Genomic DNA, 18,258 nt, shown 5'->3' on the forward strand with positions numbered 1-18,258 from the left:
CCCCTTGTTGTTGGCCTTTCTTCACCTAATGTCTCGGTGAACTTGCTCAGGAACTGCCTGAGCCGCTGGGCAGCAGTGGGGGAGGAGCTCCAGACTGCCGGAGCCGATCTGCGATGCAGGGAGGGAGGGAGGAAGGGAGTGATCTCAGCTGCAGGGGGAGGAGGAGCCCTCTCTGGCTGAGTGTCGGAGCCCCATGTAAGTGACACCGTCCGGCCGGCAGCACTGTTAGCCGCGCGTGCTCTGCATCAGGGGGAAGTCCGGACATTTACAAATTCCCCCCGGACGCTATTTTTAGCTTAAAAAGCCGGACATGTCCGGGGGAATCCGGACGAATGGTAACCCTATTTTAACTCTCCCCAGCCTAATTACCTCAGTGACTCAGAAGGTGCAAAGGCACAGGAAGGAAGTGCCAAGTGGGGAGAGAGAAAGCGGAAGAGCTGTAGGCTGGAAGAGCCAAGGACACAGGATGTCTCCCTTGCAGGGCTCAGGAGCCGTAGAGCCCCAGGATACTGTTCTAGCTGCTGCCACCAGGGCCGGCTCCAGGCACCAGCCGAGCAAGCTGGTGCTTGGGGCGGCAGCTTGTAGGAGGCAGCATTCCGCTCAATCCTAGGGCGGCACCGACGCTTTTGTGTGTGTGTGTGTGTGTGTGTGTTCCGCTCCGGCCGCCCTGTAGGGGGCGGCGGCGCAGAGGACGGGAGCGCCCTGCAGCAAGCTCGGCAGGGCAGCCCGCGTCCTTCCCTCCCAGCCGACCGGAGCGGCGCGGAGCCCTCCAGGCAGGCGGCGCGGGGGTAGGAGCTGCGTGGCAGCGCCCCACTGAAGCCCTGGCCGCCCCCCTTCTCTCTCTCCCCCCCGCTCCTTCCCCCTTCCCCCCCCCACATCTGCAGCACAGGGAGTCCCCCTGCACCCTGGCTCCGGCCGCGCCGCAGGTTTTTGTTCTTTTTTTTGCTTTGCCGTTTTTTGCTGCCCGTGGTTTGGGGGTTTTTTTGCTTAGGGCGGCAAAAAAGCCAGAGCCGGCCCTGGCTGCCACAATGTGTAAAGGTGGTGGGTGGGAATGAAGTCTGTAAATCAATCACTGGGTCTTTTGCCTGAAGAAGGTCTCCAAACAGTTTGCTTGTCTGGAAAGTGGCAGGGGCGGAGCACACCCCTGCCACACACACTGCACTCAGTTGAATTCAATAATGCTTTGTTGACGTGACAAGTACCACAAGTGTTACCAACATGTTAACCAGACAGCCCATGCAGGTCTCTCTGAGAGATAAACACAATCTTCCCAGGATTGGAGACAGATTACCTTTGCAATCCTTCCCCTCTCCAATGTGTGTCAGGTTCCTCTCTATGACCAATCCACAGAGGATGGGAGCTTGTCATAACTCCCAGGTGCAGTGCTTTAGCTCAAACTGTAGCAGTCATTCTCTGAGGTCCTCAGTTCAGTCCCAGGTCTGTCGGCCTAGACAGTGGTTTCCACAAGAGCACACACTCAACTAGGGTGACCAGATGTCCCGATTTTATAGGGACAGTCCCAATTTTTGGGTCTTTTTCTTATATAGGCTCCTATTACCCCCCACCCCCTGCCCCGATTTTTCACATTTGCTGTCTGGTCACCCTACACTCAATTGCATCCAGTTACATTCACAAGATTACATAATAGTCCATCTAATTTGGAGATCCATTTCTCAACGTTACAATGCACTTTAATAGGAAGAAATTACGGTTAAACTCTATTTCGGTCCTGTGTTGTTTAAGTTATCTGTGACTGCAAATAAAGATGATTTTGAGGATATTGTCTATACAGGAACTATTAGTAGACCAGACCTAAGAGGAAATTCTCCCGTCATCTTCTTTTCACTAGGGGAGGCCCCAAAAGTGCTTTTGTAATGTTACATTTGATCTACTTCTTGGCTGGTAAGAAGTATGTTTAGCATTTAAATATGCATTCCTCCTGCCACCTCCTCCATAAGTAATAAACATTCACATGTGACAGTATTTACTTAATGAAAATCTGTCGTCAGCTTACTTTAACATTTATATTAACATTAACATTAATTGCATTAACATTTACAATCCCAAACAAAAAGGAGGGGAGAATTTTCACCATAACAAATTGTGCTAACATGGAGCTAAGTCAATTCCTAATTGAAAGGAATGTTAAAAACATAGAAAATTTTCAGGCAAACCTGCTTCACAAACTTGAGAAATCACTTCTTTCACACAACATTTCATCCAAGAGCTATATACTTGCATAGAAGTATAAATAAGAATTCAACCTTAACTCTGACAATATATTCATTGCTGTTTCTCATAATATTGTACTTTACAGTAGGATTAAGAAGTTTCCATGTCAAATGTATTGTTAAAATACTTATAAAATTGTGTTTACAGAGTACTTTGTGTGGGAATATAAATCAGCATATCAATGGAAATATAATGTTTGAAATAGAATCACAGGTTGCCACCAGTTCATTTCACATGAGTCATGAAATATCTTTCAAATGGCAAACCATCTTGGGACCAGATCCTCAACTTGTTTAGACAGTTGTAACTCAACTGCAGTCAAATGGAGCTATGTCATTTTACATCAGCTGAGGAACCGACCCTGGTCTCTATTGGCCACGTCCATATTCAAGCCAATATCCTCCCCCTCTAATAGATCACCAATTTTTGTTGGCTCTTTGGGACAGTTTAAGAAAAAGTTGCACAGTACAACATTCTATTTTATTCCGGATTAAATTAATTCATTATAAATCATACCAAAATCATCTTCCATAGAAAGGATTGTCCACAAGTGGGGAAAGAAAGAGGGAAAATATAATGCTAAATGAATTCTATAAGTCCCAACATGAAAGAAGAATAGGGTTGGTGTACATCTGTGTGCCAGCCATTTGTGGAGACTATTTTCTACATGCCTTTTATTAAGGGAAAAAGACAGTCTAACATAGTTCAAAATCACACTTGACTTCTTAAAGAGCAGAGAGCCCAAAATAAAATGAGAGTTTGAGTGGAAGCCTAACCTCGCTGAATTAGCAGAGGGATTGGAACCAGTGTGCATGAATAGCTCCAGTTTCTATGTACATGAGGTCTGGGATTCTTATTTCCTCAGTGAGTGCTGTCTGCGCTGAAAAACCATGGTGCTCACGAGGAACGAGTTCTTTGTCTCTGAGAAAGTCCCCAGACTGTTCAAACTCAGAAGAGTAATCTCTCCCCACTGTCGTATGTAACTCTTATACAAGCTGGGTATTAAGCACCCCAGAATTTACAAGTGTCAAAAACCAAACCGCTCCAGAAATGCTGGCACCTTATGGTTAAACTTGTGGTTATTAAAGCCAATCCCATTTTTTCTTGAGAAGCTCCCAGCTGCCTGGCATCTTTGGGCAGCTAAGGAATGTAACAAGACTAGCCAGTGGCCCCTCACTAGATTTTCTTTCCACCTCACATTTTCCGCTGTGTAGCCCAACAGTGATAGCAATGGTGGGAGTTAGCCACCAGTATTTTTAGTACTGTATTGTCTAGGATTGCTCAGAGCTAGATGTTTGGATCACTCAATGCCAGTAACCAATTAGAACCATGTCTACACTAGCGCCACTGTTGCTGCCACTGATAGAAATGCACAAGTGGGAAATCTTAGGGAAAATATTCCAATGCAGACACAGCCACTGAGTCTTGGTTTCCCGGTGGTGGGACTTTATGCATCTACTCTGTGTTTGGCAGGACTGGAATGTTGCAGCCATCTTGGCAGAGGGATTCTTATTGGTCAAGCTTGTGAAGGCCTTGTGCTGAATTTGAAGGCATATCTCCGTTTGTCAGTCAGTATGTCTGTCTGTAACACAATAACGTATGAATACAGCATCCAATCAATCTCAACATTTCAGGGAATGTTCTTGGCATCAATGACCAGAACCCTACTGATTTGGGGTAAAATTGGAAACCAAAAGGGAAAAAAAGAGGGAACACCTGAAGCCCCGGCTATCTGCTGAGCCTAGCAACATGGAACCCTGCTGTGTGCAGTAAGCTTGGTCTATGCGCTACAAAGTGCATGACCCCTCAGTGTAAATTAGAACAAAATCCATCACCCCAAGGCCGCTTCTCAGTACCTTTGAGAATTCAACGATGGGTTACCGTACGCACAGCCTAAAGTGGCAAGGCAGACAAAAGCAGATTCTCAATTAGGGCCTGATCCAAAGCCTGTTGAAATCAATGGAAAGGCTTGCATTGAATTCAGTAGGCTTTGGATCAGGCCTATGGGGTCTATTTTGGCCAGATTTTGAGCTCTGCAGTATAAAAGCAGAACATAACGTGTGTATGAAAAGAAGCCCTTCCCAATTTGGTGGAGGCGTTTACACTTGCTAACATGCCACTCAGTGCTCTGAATAACCCAACACTTGACTCCTAGAAGGAATCATATTTCTAGATGTTTAACCCTTCAAATGTGATGCACTTTTGAATGAGTTACCGGTACATGCCCCAGATCTTTTGATTTTTAGCCTTTTTCGAAGTAAATCTCAACAATCGAAAAATGGAGTGGAATTTTTTTCTTCCCTTCTCAAGGTATGTGCTGGAGCATCTGTAGTATCTTATAAAGTATTGTTTGGTTGATACTGGATATTAAGATATGTGTTTATGAGTTCTAATATTGCTCTGTGAAATTTGCAGTGTTGCTCCACAAAAATTGGCACTTTTTGCCATGAAAATAAAACCTCCAGCATTATGGCCCACCAAGCCTCCTGCATTGTGCATTCTCCTCACTTTGATGTGCTGTGCGGCTTTATGGCAACAGAATCTCAACAGCTTCACATCTGTGCAGTGGGAAACCTTTCAGCAAAAGATGCAGAGGGACATGTTATCCACCCCTTCCCCAAAGCAAGCTCAGCGTTTTTTTCTCTCAATAGGACACTCTGATGAGTTGATTTAATCGTTCACATGTGCAGGTCATGCACAGTGCTAGCAAAATACCAGCACTATTAGCACATCTTGCCTGAACTGCTTGTGGTAACGTGGCTCGTCAGCATGACCTTGGCAAAGAATCTCACAGGATATTAAGAAGAGGGCAACATTCCTGCCTGTCTCTAGTGTGGAAATGCACACATGCGTGGATTCAACAAAGGACTTGAGCACATGCTTAAGTCCATCCTTATTCAGGAATGAACTTAAGCAGGTGCTTAACTTTAAGCACATGCTTAATTCCCATTGGCCTCAATAGGACTTAAGCCTGTGTTTAAAGTTCAGTACCTGATTATGTGCTTTCCTGAATTAGTGACCTAAGTGCTTTGCTAAATAGGAATAGACTTAAGTACATACTTAAAGTTAAACATGAGCTGAAGTGTTTTGCTGAATCAGTGCCATACATCTGAATACTCTACTCCCCAAAGTACTTCATTGGCTATAGTCCCAGAAAAAACCAAGAAAAGCCCCAAGCCCACACACCTTAGTTATGCTTGCAAATATCTATTAATTTAACACAAAGTGATTAGAACACTGCTGGTATTTTAAAAGTGTCAAACATTTAACAGTCAGGAAAGCAGAACACTGCAGCTCAAATCTAAATGCCAGAATCTGGAAATCCTCAATTAAGGATCCAACACCAGCCTTGTCTTGAACCCCTCACTGTTGCAGGCTAGCACTAGAACTGGGCAGAGAATGGGAATTCTACTTTGTAAAGGATTTTGAGATTTTAAAATTTAGCTTCATTCCGAATCAGAGCAAAACCCAAAATATCGAAATTCGATGTGAAGGAAAATTTTAAAAATAACATTTTTAGGTCATTCAAAATGTTTTGATGTTTTGATTTGATTTTGACTTTTTCATGGGAGGTATTATATTAGTTTTTTTTTTAAAAGCTGGAATAAGATGTTTTGACATTGTCTGCACTCCCCCCCCCCTTTTCTTTCCTCTACATTAAATTCCAGCAACATTGACCTGATCTTCCAAAGCGTTTTGATTTTGACAGAACCATATATTCCAAGGAAATATTGCTCCATCGAAGTTCCTCCAACCAACTCTAGCTAGACCACCATTTGAGTCCCAGTTCAGCAAAGTACTTAAGCATGTGCTTAATTTTAAATACCTGAGTAGTCCCATTGCCTCCAACTCAAACTTAAAGTTAAGCCCATGCTTAAGCGCTTTGCTGAATCAGAGCCTAGTTATGACATGAAAGGATTTGACTCTTCCCTATACATGTGAATTATAACACAATCTTTTGCTTACATTTTTACAACTAGAACATACAATCCTGACATTTGGGGAGGGTGAAGTGAGATGTGTCTTGCCGATAGTCACCCATGAGTGAACATTTTGGTCCTGGCTTAAATTTGATTTCTAAATTTTTATTTAAATATTGACACAACATTTTAGTGGCCTGACTTCCAGATGTTCACTTTTAACCTTAAACTCCTCATTTCAGATTTTTAAATAATAAAACCTACAACCTTCTAATAATGTTCTTTAAAATAATATTTACATTTAATGAGAAAGAAAGAAAGAAAGAAAGAAAGAAAGAAAAATCTTGTGAAGTGTTATTTCTACATCTGCCTTAAACACTATTTTCTTGAAAAGCTCTTTTTGATAAATCATATACAAACTATTCACTAATTTGGGTAAAAAAAAAAAAAAACAGTTAAAGAAGCCAAAACAAGACAAAGAACATTACAAATAAAAATTTCATTGATTCATTTATAAGGAGATGAGGATTTACATTAATAAACCACAATCCAGCAGGCAAGTTAAGCATGTGCTGAACTGCACACATCAGTGGGGTTACTTGCATATGTAACATGCATGAGTAACATAAGCTACTTGTCTTCATTTTCAAAGCCCTTCATGACCTATCCCCACCCTACCTGTCATCTCTTATGCAGTATCAAAAAGTCAACTCCCACCTCAGATCGGCCCACAATGCCAGCTTCTACCATCCATTTGTTACATTTTCCATCAAGCATGTTTGTGCTTTCTCCAGTGCTGCCCCTCATGCTTGGGAGAAGTTCCCTATAAACAGCCACAAAACCAATCGATCCTCCTTAAAACTCTCCTGCTCCGTGAAACTACAAAAAAACTGAACAATGGTTAGGCTGCTGGAGTGCTGAGATCACTGCCTGCCATGCTGACCAATACTGTGTCATCCTTTCCTTGTACTGCTCCATTGATCTGTCTGTGTCTATCTGTTGTCTCACACTTGGCTTGTAAGCTCTTTGGGGCAGAGACATTCTTTTTGTTCTGTGTTTGTCCAGTGCCCAGCACCATGGGGGCCTGTTCCCTGAGCAAGACTCCTAGGCACTACAATAGTACAAATAAAAATAATGAGCCTTGCAGAATTGAGGCCACAATGCCCAGTCCAGGTCCTCTCTGAAGCCAATAAAAAGTCTTCCATTAATTTCAGTGGGAACTGCATCAGGTCCATGCTGAGCACTGACTGGAAATTCCTGTGTGGAGCCCTGACCCTGGTCCGGCAAAGATGGCTCGCCTGGGATGGGAAACAGATGGAAGCTGTATCGCAAACTCCGTTGCAGAGTTTGGAAACTCTACCGTGGAGATGCTGCAATGGCAACCCCATTCTTTCAGAACACTGTACTCTTCTGGTCCTGCAGACAGTACACACCTGAGTGGAGGTGTCAAATCTCAGGCTGATAACTGAAAGCTAAACAAATGCAACCTGCACCCTGGAGTGATGGTATCTATACCACATCCACACAGGAGTGCAGAAATATCGCCATCAGGCTCAGAGAAACTATCCGGTAGTGTTGTGGAAGAGTAGGGAGCAGGACAGTTTAGCTAAATGCCCAAGGGCAAAATCCTAGTCTTATGAAAAGGCTTGTCTACACTGGGAAATAACACTGGATTATAACAGGTGTTAACTAACAACACAATATTAAGTATTAAGAGCAGGCAAGAACCACAACCAGAGGACACAGTTTTAACTATGACAGTCCTTAAATGTGTAGAATCACATTTAACATCACATTAGTATGGCCTGTGTTACAAGGAGAAAGATAAACCTAGTGGCATCTTCTGCCCTACAAATGTATTACATCATTATTGTCAAACCCTAGATCTCATTGCAAATCTCAAATCCATGCAGCGCAGACCAGGATCTTGCTTTTTAAGCTGTCACACCAAACCCCTGAACAATACTGATTTCACCTCCTTGTAATGATGAAGGGCTCAGTCAGCTGGCAGGCTCTGCGCGTGTGACCCCACGAAGTCTAGGTACAGCGCTAATGTCTCTGCTTCGCACCGAGCCATCCCTTCTGCACTCACACCCACTATGGCTGATTCAAAAGAGAGTTGTGGTGCTGCAGTAGTCACTGCAGGTGGGACTAGTCCCTCCATCACAATGCATCAGCTCCACTGCAGGTGCTATAACAAAGGCAACTGCAGTGAAGCAGTCCCCATGAAGCGTACATTGTGATTGTGGGGAGGGAAACACCAGCCTTCTCTCATGAAGAGAAGCCATGATGATGAGCCGGGCACTAGATCATCAAAACAAGGGCAAACTTTTCAAACCTGGGTGCCTAACGATAGGCTCTGAAATCTGTATTAATGGTCCCATATGAGTGTGGCCTGATTCTCAAGTGCTGAACGCCCAAAGTTCCCGTTGACTTCCTGGAGATTCATGGGTGCTCTCTCAGTACTTCTGAAAATGAGGCCACTTTTATGTAGGTGTCATTGTTTGGTCCCATGTTCCTAATTTTTGGCTCCCAGGTTTGAAAACTTGGCCTAACAGTTCCATTTCCTCCTAACAAGCGATGTTTCTGTTAGGGAACTGGGCTGCATAGCTACCAGCGCCACTCCTGCTGCAGCCCCAGCCAGAGAGCTGCCAACGCAGCACCAGCTGAGGGATCCAGCTGGCATCACTGAAGTTGCTGGGGGAGCCTGGCAGGGAGAGTGGGGCACCCCATCAGGCAGGAGGGGGGACAGATTGCACTGTCAGCTGGTGAGTCACGGTCGGGTTGCTGGTTGAGAACCTGAAGAGCAGGAGATGGCATAGCAGGATGGCTGTGACAGGAGGCCATGACTGGGGGTGTATTTCTGACTGGTGGAGAGAGGAACCCTCTCCCTATCTCTCCCAAGTCAGATTTCTAACTCTCTGTTTTTACTGGCTGTATCTACTCTGGTAAACAATAGATCGTTAATTCACCCCCAGTTGCAGCTCCACCAGTGTTAGCGACCATGAAATTATAGTGGAGACCATGGTAAAAATGTCTGACACTTGTCTACACTACATCTTCCAGCACTGCTACCACCAGCAGTGCTACACCTATGCCAGTGTATGGGTCCCATTGTAGCCAGTGCAGACAAGGCCTCCAACAGCTTAATTTACAATCCCTGTTCGCCTCATTTTGGCTTTTACTTTGGTTTTCCATCCCATATTTTTAAAGGGCCAGCATCCCACACTGAACTTACCTACTGCTGAAAGTGAGTTATTGTTGAAGGGGTATCTGAAGCCACTGACCTGAGAAAAGGCCCATTAACGAACTCTGGCGCAGCTGTTACCGTCTGATCTGTGCTTGGGTTTGAGGTTTTATTTTCACTTCCTCTGGTTCCTCTGCTTGTGGGCCTCTCTTTCCCTGCTCCCCCCCCCCCCCCCGCCCATCTCTCTCTGCTCATGAGGAGAGAGTTTCCATCATGGCTGGCGTAGGGCCAGTGTGTGTACGCGTAAAGGCGGCAGTCAAGAAAAACCATCTTCTGTTCCCTTTCATCACATAAACATTGCTGCTTCCCAGCGCATGAGAACAGAACGGAGCAAGGCCTTCCACAGCTGTTAGGCGAGCCTGAGAATCAGTTAGAGCGAGACCCGGCGCTAACCCCCTCCGTCTCCACTGAGCACAGCAGCTTGCCCACTGAATTACTGCTCCCGCTCCAACTGCTCCAATGTGCACGCCCACTAGGGTGACCACACAACCAGGGGGAAAAATCGGGGCAGAGGGTGAGGGGTAGTAGGCAGCTATATAAGACAAAGCCCCAAATATCGGGACTGTCCCTATAAAATCGGGACATCTGGTCACCCTAACACCCACATGCCTTTGCATCCTCCACCCCTTTGGGAGGTAATCACAGCATACACACATACCACTATGGCAAAGGTCATGTTTTAACGGCCCTTCTCAGGAATTAAAGACTTTAGTTAACACTTGGGCCTGATTCGCAGTGTGAAGGGGCCTTGGTGTAAATGAGAATCAGGCCCTCGCTGTTTAATCCTTTCTTTTAACAAGCTTAATCAGTCTAAAGTGAACTTCAGTGGTCATGCCACACTGCTGACTACTCTTTTAACTCCCGGGGTTGAAACTGGGCTGATTCTAGCCTGGCTTCCCTAACTTAGGGGTTGTGAGCTTTTTATTTATTTACTTTTTAAATGAGGATTGCATTACAACTGCCTCTCTCTCAAATCCAAGGGATGCCATTCATTTACGTTTCCCTAGAGTCCAAGTCCATTTTGTTATGGAAAATTATTTACATCAGAAAGGATGAAACAGAGACTATCGAAAAATATTACCTACCGTGCAGGAAGGAGTGACACGGCATTTCAAACTTCCTGCATGAATCATTTCTGGTGTCCCTACCTTTGGGTCTTGGTCACACACATTGTGTCCCACACTGGAACCGTGGCAGGCTGACAGATGTGTATATAGCTAAGCTCACGTTGGAGAAAGCTTGGGGATATCCCAGAGCACCACTGTTCTGGACCATGTACCCGGGCTCTTGCAGAGGAAAAAAATCCTTGTCTGCAACAGTCAGGGAAAGCATGCTAGAACCATGCTATAAATTTGGCATTAAATATCTGTCTAAATGACTTCATAGCAGGGCTGTCTCCCTATGAAGCTCTCAGTGAGACACACTTCAAAGGAGGTTCTCAACCTGTTCCATACCGGACCCTCTCATATCTAGCTGGGATCTAACCAGAACTCCCCTCCTGTTTAACAATATGGGAAGGGCAGGGAGGTTGCCACCCTGACATAATGCCATGACCCCTTGGTTGAGAAAACAGGCTTTTCCAGGAACAGACCATCCCTCTAATGCCACTAGCCACACATACCTGAGTCAGAATTTCCAAACTTGGGCGCCTAAATCTAGATCTGGGCACCTAAACAAAAAAGACCTGATTTCCAGAGGTGGTGATAACCCTCAGCTCCTGCTGAAGCCAATATTTAGATACTATGGCCACAGGCGCTATAGAAAAACCATGGATTGAATAGTGTGGTACACAAATAGCCAATCGCTAGCGACTAGGATGAAACTGAACTCATTTGCACTTCACTAGGCACAAGGAACAGCATGTAGATGAATCCAGTTTGATCCCAGCTGTCACTTCCAGCTATTTACATATACAGTTAGAACTATTTATATATGCAAAACAACAAACAAGCAAACAAACAAAAAAATCCCACAAGCAAAATGCAATGCGTGCTGAACCAGTACCCCCGACCCATTCGCTCTAATTTTCTATGGGAAAAACACCACCTCTCCCCAGATCTCATTACGACAAAGTAGTGCCCATCTTGTATCCTCCTAGTTCAGCAGCATCTAGTGAATATCGGCAGCTGGTTTATTTTTCAGTTCATTAGAGTTGTGTCACAATAGGCTGTCAAAGAGAGGCTGGAATGTCCAGCTCCTGATGGTCATCACCTCCCCAAGGGCAGACTTTCAGTCCTTAAGAAACTGACAAGCTGATTAATGACAAATCTTATTTCAGCTTTCACTCTTTAATGCAAATGCCACCCCTTCTGAGCCTTCTCAAGCCAGCAATTGGGATTCTGTCAAAAGCTGTAACAACCACTAAAACTTAAGCCCTTACCTAAGAAATGTTGTCCTGAAGAGCTGATAGCTAGTCAGGGCATGGCTGAGAGCACCTCTCAGCATCTGAATTAACCTGCTCCCACAACAGAATGAACTTGAAGAAACCTCCCGGCTAGATCCCCTCTCAACAGCCCTGGATTTCACGAAGGGTGGGATGAGGTGAATTATCTCCTCCCAGTTGGGCCTCCATCTGGCAGGGTGATGTTTTCCTTTTGTTCCACAACCATTCAGGAAAGACAGAAAGTGCCAACTGCTACAAAAGAAAAACAGAACCACACAAGCACATGGCAACATATCCACAGGGAGCCAAAAAGGGTGTGACATCCTTCAGGTTATTTCAAAATACCCCGTCATCATATCACCCACATTTAACCAGCTGGCTTTCTGGCCCCCAAGTCAGATTGAAGTACTTCTTAGTTTGCAAGCTCTTTGGGACAGGCATTATGTCTGCCTCTATGTTTTTAGAGTGCCCAGCACAACATGGCTTCAGTTCTGATCTACATAAATAAGTTATGTGCCATCAAAGCCTGATTTTCAGAGTTCCTCACCCCCAGCTCCTATTGACTTCAGCTTGAGTTGGAAGTGCCCAGCACCTCCAAAAATCAGTGCCTTAACTAATCTATGTATATTCTCTATTTTTTTAATATGAAAATTGTGGAATGACTAATGTGGCAGGCATGGTGGAAAGGTATGAAGAAAGCTAGCATCATTCTCTGGGTCTCCCAGTGCATCTTATGTTGCCTTTTCATTTAGGCGGTAAGTTCTTCAGAGAAGGAACCGTATTTTCCTTTACATATAGCACTGAGCATGCTGTCAACACTAAACAGAGGATGTAGTTGCCCCTCTCTTTTTAACAGAATAGTCAGCATCACACCATGCCCTGTATAGCCTGGGTATCCCAAAGCACTATACAGGGCAGTGAGCTAGATAGTTGTCGTGCTGCAGCTGTCATTAGAATCTGTTTAACTGAGACAGAGAATGATGTTTGGGACACAGAGTTTATCCCTGACTTCACAAGCAGTACCATGGGATCTTCAACAGCTACTACAAAGAGGCAGAAAGGACCTTGTTTTAAGCTCTCAGTTTGAAGAAGGCCATCTCTAGCAATGACCTGTTCTGCACTGCCTTGTCAGCACTGACTGCTCAGCCAAGGACTGGTGTAAGGCATCAAAAAGTGCTACTAGTTGAGCTATAAATCTGCAGCTTACTTTGGTCACTCTAGCGTTCTTTGTTCTCAGTTCTTATTCTTCACTTCCTCTAAGGGCTGCGTGTTGTCTTGGAAATCTTTTGATTTCATCTCATTTAAATACTTTCAGCTCTTGAAAGACTAAACAATGATGATTAGGACCTACTGACATACCGAGATTTTGTATAATTTTTTAAATTCATTATTGCCAAGACCAGATGTGAAAACACAAATGATATAATGATGATGACAACTAAGATTACAATGAGAGGCTCTCAGTGTCAAGGGAAAATATTCCACTCCGACAGAGCTAAGTGCTGGTTTGACTTGGTGTTACTCACTTTCTGGTGGTTCAGAAATGCAGCCCACAAGCTTTATTAGAAAACTCTGGGCCAGAAGCATGTAGATCATTGTGCAGTAATGAACCACAATCCAGTCACAGAAATTATCCCAGGATTATACACAACTGGATGAGAAGGTAACCACATGTTCCTGGGACCTTTGCATTCCTGTTGGAGCCCTCAGGATCCCCCTTCCATCTCTCCCCTACTCTCAGAGTCACCTGTCACCCTGCAAAGTGTAACTAGGCAAGTAAGAGCCAGGCTGGGGCCTTCTGCTTGTGGGCAAGCTATTGGTGTCAGGGAATTGAACCACAGCTGCATAGCTCCAAGGCTATGCCAGCTGAGGTCTTGCAGTCTAGATGCCACTGTCTCAAGAGCCTAGCAACACCCCTGCTTTAATGGCGAGAGCTGCTACAGAGCCACAAGTTACTAAGCTTTGCCCAGGGTCAAGTATTGTCTCTAGGCTCTGCCAACCTGACCAGCAATTAAACTGTGGTCTTGTGAAATGCCCTGCAAAGTACTAACCACCAGGGCCACCAAGCAAGGCCTATTTAGTGTTTATGATTAGGAGGCAAAAGAAGCTTGTAGTCTATTCCTTTGAGCTACTAGTACTGGTGGGAAGATGCTGCTTCCAGCTATCAGTTTCAGGTACTATGGTGATGAGCGCAGTATAAATGCCTAGATTCTATCAAGGTTCTTGTATAGCACCCCTCCCTGTGGCATCTGGGCACCCCACAGCTTAGATTAACAGATAGAACCAAAAGCTCTGGGTCTGACGGGCCGTGCCACCTCACAAAGTTTGTCCCTCATAGTGCATTTCACAATATAAGAACAGAGAATCAAAGATAGCTGTAAATTCTCTCCCAGCTGTTGTTCCGACTGAGCCCTATGGCTAATTAATTAATGTTCATTATCATAAGACACTATGACACGGAGGTGATTTGAGTCTCTCTTCTATGGTCAGGTGAGTTCTCTCAGGATCACCATCGAGGGTAGAAATCAGATGCCATGTTTACTGAGCCACTTAACGTAGTTAGTGCTGAGAGCTCCATCTATAGTAAATTAAATAAGGACATTTCAAGCAATCCAAGAAATGAAAAGCCAATCAAACTAAAAATTACGAGTGAGATCCTGACCCCATGAAGTAATTTTGCCATTGACTTCAATGGGGCCAGGATTCCATCCTAAGAATTAGTTCATTAAGCATTTTATTGTGGTCATTGTGTTATTTTTTACAGTCAGATTAGTGCTAGACAAAGGCGCAGGATTGAAAGCACCAGAGAGTGAAGTCTCCAGTTTAGTAGCAAAAGACCACTGATAGCTGCCAAGCAAGCTCACCCACTTTGCCCCATCCTTTGCCCCATCCATTCCCCTCAGCCCTGAAATAGGGACAATCTCTAGGGTGAGACATTAAACTAGTTATGTGCCCATCTCTAGTCAATCTTCCATGCCTGTGCTGAATGCCAGTTCAGTAGTGGGTTTTGTGACTAGACACTAGTCCACTGGGAACTGGACTGAGACTAGAAACTTATTTCACATAGGTCTCGTTGAACGATAATGAAATAGCTATTATTGAGAGTCACTGCTTATCTGGGCTACATTCAAACCAGTGACCTACACGTGACTGGTTTTGGATCTCAATATTCTTTTGAAATTTGCTTTTGTTAAGAAAATGCTGGATTAAAAGTACACTACAGACCGGTACAGAGCTAAGGAACTGACATAAATTGGGACTGGACGACAGGGGATGGATCATTTGAAATAGCCTGGTTCATTTCATTCCATCTGAACCATCTGGCACTGGCCTCTGACAGAAGCCAGGATACTGGGCTAGATGGACCACTGGTCTGATCCAATATGGCTGTTCTTACGAGGGAATATGCTTACCACCTTTGTTTTCTGTCTCGTAAATCAGAAGCAAATATTTAGACAAAAAAAAATTGAGCAGACAAAAATTTCCTCTGAGATTTTTGCATTTCCCTTCCCTGGGGTGATACACAAAACCAGTTTGCACGTTGCTGCTTTTACCTAATTTCTCAAGTCCTTCAGCTTTATCCCTTTAAATCATACCTTTATCTAAAATCTCCAGCCACGAGAAAGCAAAAGTCCTATTGTCGCTTTCCTGTATATCAGCAGAAATTAAAACAACTTTTCCTTGTACTAAGAACAAAAAAACCCAACAATGTCGTTTCCTTGCAAAGAGTTTGCTTTGACTCCAGAATGGGTCTTAAAGCAGCAGAGTGAAAATCAGCCATTATTACATGACATAGAACAGAAATTAAAAAAAAGTTGCTGGGCTATTTATTACTGCTTCCCCCCCCTATAATTTAGAGGAAAAATGTGCCTGTCAGTTTTTCCACTTGGGAACGTGCTGCTGGAAATGTAAAGCATTATAAAGGCAATGGAATACTTACAATTTCTCCATCCAAGGGAGACTAACTGTCGTTGAGCTGGTAAAATTGTTTTCATTATGATTATTATTATTATTTATTTCTCCATTCTCAGGAATTCTAATGATGGTCTGTTATGAAGGGGAGTGTGCTTTTGAAGTGTGATGGGAAAGACAGCAACATTACACAATCTTTTCATCCAACACCCTTCTCACTGCCCCCGCCCCCGAGCGGTTTTGATATTTTGTTTTGCTTTCAACCTGGACTTTCAAAATGATTTAGGGAACAGTCTGTTCCTCTCTGCTGCAACACCAATGCTTTTACAATTGATAACTGTGTTGAAATGTTTGGGAGACTTTTCCCCCTTTCATTCACACAAACACCAAGTCACCGTAACTGATGGACTTCCACTGAGTTGCTCCTGATTTACATAGGCGCAAGCGACAAGGGAATCAGGCTCACAGACCTTTGCTCCCTTCCAAAATTAATCATCCTTCCTCACGGTCTCCACCCCATTCCTGCAGTGCAGTGTGTGAAATCAGTCAGTTCTCTAGATAGCTGCGCTTTCCAGCTAATTAATTCTTTGGGCTGGGGTGTGTGTGTGGAATGGAGAGAACTTTAACCATTTATGTTTCATTGCTGGGAAAAAAAATAAATAAACCAAGAGGCTAATGCAAGTACTTCTCCCAGCCAAATCAAAGGGTAGAGTTAGAGACGTGTATGTGTACGTGCACATATCATTAGCCTTATGTTACAATGACATTAAACAGCTCCAGCCCCGCTAGACTGAGCCTCCATCTGGCTCCTTAAAACAACAAATGATCCCTAAAAAGGAAAGAAAACCCTCATGTGTAAGTCTGCGGCGCGATCTACATTCCTGGGAGCTCCGCACGGCAACTATAGGGGGAAAAGAGAGTGGTGAGATGGGGGGGGGGGGGGGGGAGAGGCTGCTTTACTCTCTGCATTACTGATCGCCCCCAAAACTACTTGTGAGCAAGACGCTGGGCTCTCGCTGCAGATCCCTTTTGTTAGCATGGTTGCATTTTCTCCCTTTAAAAAAAAGGGGGGGCACCGCAATCTGTTTTGTCAATGACCAATTGGAGCTAATTACAATATTCCCTCCTCCCCACACCCTGATCAATGCAGCTGCTTTCACAAGTTTGTTCCAAAGCTCCAACGCCAGTCGCAGAATGGACCCCCAAACTGCTCCCCCTCTATCTCACCATCCTCTCCAGGCCCTTCCTCCCTATCCCTTCACCCCTTCCCCACCCCAAAGCCTAATTTCAGAGGAGTTCTGACACTGGCATCCCAGTCCTACCTTTCTCAGTGGCAGTAGCGGGGCTGCAGCTCTTTTACCTTCAGTTCTCATTTTGGGGAACTCCAGTTCCAGCCTGGTAGCAGCAGCAACATCTGGATGCATGGCTCCCTGGCTCGCCCCCTCTTTTGTTAGCAGAGTTCCTTACAATCCACTCTACAGGATTTTTCCTTTCGCTCGAAAGCCCCACGTTCCCGCTCCATACAGATCAGTTTCCATTCTCAACCATTCCCCAGTCACAAGCAGGAAAGCGGTTTCTTGCCCAGAGCCTTTTCCTGCCCCCGTTGGCTTTTGTGGAATTATTTCCCCTAGATTCTTCTGTTACTTTTCCCTCTCTTTCCTGATTTTGTGACTATCTCTTCAAGCTCGTGACGTTAATTCCACCCCTTCCCCCTCCTGTGTCTTTCTTCCCACCCTTCCCTAGCCTGACCCATCCTGACTCCTTTCCAGTGAGCTAATCTGCAGCTGGCTGAAGAACAGGCCCCATTACCATGGAAACCCATGTCCCTGAATACTTGACTGACTTGGGGAAACTACAGTAAACAGGACCTTCTGCTGGACACTTTTCTTTTTTGGGGGGGAGTGGGAGGTGCATTAACTCCTTCAGTGCTGCTGACTTTTAAAATACTTTCTCACCTCTGTGAACTGGCCCCTAAAGTCCCAGCAGCTTTCAAGCTCACCAAAAGCTCCCTAGCAAAACCGACTCTCTCCTTTGCTGATCTAAAGGGTCACCCTTATAAAATCAGTAACAGCTGGTACTTGGTTAGTGCCTTTTCTCCAAGGACCTCAAGGCAATTTACAAACAGTAATTAACAAATAGCACTGCTCTGCCAGCCTCCTGGACATGGGACCTGGGGGAGTTCTGCCCAGCACGGTATGGCAAGATTGGGCCCCAAGATTTACACCAGCATTTTAGGGCACCGTTCTCCAAAACACTACAGCTCACGCTGATGTCACCGCAGTATGGCAGATCGCTGCATCCGGTCAGCATTTTCTTCTTTTTGTTAGGGGAAGTGCAGACTTTTGTAGGGTATCATGAGCAATGCAGCACATGAGAAGTAAAAGTGGTCTTACCATTATATAGTGCTCCCCATCCTTAAAGGTTCCCTTTACAAACACACTGATATGCACAAAGGAATCACGGTGCTGAAACAGCCTCCTCTGGCGTGGAATGGGGCGAATGTTCAGCACTGCACAGGCACACCATGCAACTGTTTGGGATAGGAAGTACTATGCCCATTGTAT

At 44.7% G+C, this 18,258-nt stretch overlaps 1 protein-coding gene across 1 annotated transcript in view; it reads right to left on the reverse strand.

Moving 5' to 3' along the window:
* The window catches only part of DENND2A (DENN domain containing 2A), a 90,022-nt gene extending 72,647 nt beyond the window's left edge, over positions 1-17,375 (reverse strand). Inside the window, exon 1 of the mRNA XM_029912801.1 lies at positions 17,017-17,375. The gene's annotated coding sequence lies outside the window, so the exon portion shown is untranslated. The remainder of the gene's footprint in view (positions 1-17,016) is intronic.
* Between the last annotated feature and the right edge of the window lie 883 nt (positions 17,376-18,258).

The sequence above is a fragment of the Terrapene carolina genome, unplaced genomic scaffold (assembly GCF_002925995.2).
Source record: "Terrapene carolina triunguis isolate 2854851 unplaced genomic scaffold, T_m_triunguis-2.0 Scaffold247, whole genome shotgun sequence".
NCBI classification, from domain to species: Eukaryota; Metazoa; Chordata; order Testudines; family Emydidae; genus Terrapene; species Terrapene triunguis.